Source organism: Haplochromis burtoni, unplaced genomic scaffold (genome assembly GCF_018398535.1).
Source record: "Haplochromis burtoni strain Fernald_Lab_line unplaced genomic scaffold, NCSU_Asbu1 Contig_7, whole genome shotgun sequence".
Taxonomy (NCBI): Eukaryota; Metazoa; Chordata; class Actinopteri; order Cichliformes; family Cichlidae; genus Haplochromis; species Haplochromis burtoni.
In genome coordinates this window covers 1318381-1319560 of record NW_024582368.1, presented here as the reverse complement: position 1 = coordinate 1319560, position 1180 = coordinate 1318381, and positions in this window count along the sequence as shown.

The window sequence follows — 1180 nt, the reverse complement described above, 5'->3', positions numbered from 1 at the left end:
CATTGCCGCCACCTGCTGGACCGGTGTAAATACACGTAATGCTAAGATGGTAAATGAAAGAAATCTGTCAATGTGACTCTCGAGGATTTAACTATAAGAAATAAATGTGTAAAATTACATTGCACAGGCTTTCCTGTATTATAAAACAATTAAACATACAATTGAACAATATAAAATAATATTTGTTAATTTGCAGATTTTTTCATCTTTATTTCTATAGTAGATATAGCAGAAAAAAAGATGTTGCATGAATGGCCACAGAGGAAGTCTTTATCAGTTGGAAAAGCTGAAACATATACAAAAAATATAATAAAATATGTGCCAACTATGCTGAAATTTATGCCCTGCTTCACATTTTCCAAAGTCTAATGGGTCCAACTGGAGTCTTTACTGGGGCGATTCTGGACCCTGGGCCCTTACTTCAGATTAGTATCGAAATAGTAGTAACTCTGTTTTGACCAAGATTGGCTGTTTATCCATATGTCAGTTTGTGCTTTCAAAGAACATGATTTGTGCTGGCATTGTGATATTTGAACCCAAACATGAGTAAAAAGTCAGAGAGCAATGCAGAAGCTGCAGACCTTTTCCTAACTGAAAAGAAGCATGCACAATGCTGTTTCTTCAAGCTAAGACTTAAAGTTTTGGAGCTGGAAGTTTGATGAAGTACATTTTTTCATCATTTTACCAGAGCAAATGTTATTAAGGCTGTCAAATGGTTCTCTGTCACACAAATTTTGTGTGCACAAGCTGGTTATAACTGCCACAGTGATGAGGAAATAAAAATTTGTGCAACGGCTGAAGACCAGGAAAACTGAGACTCTATCAGCAGGGAGGCCTAGCACGAACATCCAGTCTACAACTCCACCTGAGAGGAGAGACAGAAAAAAAGGGAAATTCCCCATTGCTTGGACCATTACACACAGAGCCGGCCTCTCTGATCAGATTATTCGGGCGGCTGGTGCCAACAGCTCTCTTGCTCAACCAACAGACCACAGCAAGTACTCTCAGGGTGATTCCAGCTTTTTGTTTGTTTGTTTTTTAGCTCCAACAACCAGCTTGTGGGGGCTCATGGGAAATTATAAAATCAAAAATATAAAAAAACCTTGAAAACCTACATACTGTATTTATGAATTTTACTGCTGCAAACAAAATATTATTTTATTAATAGAAAAAAATTATA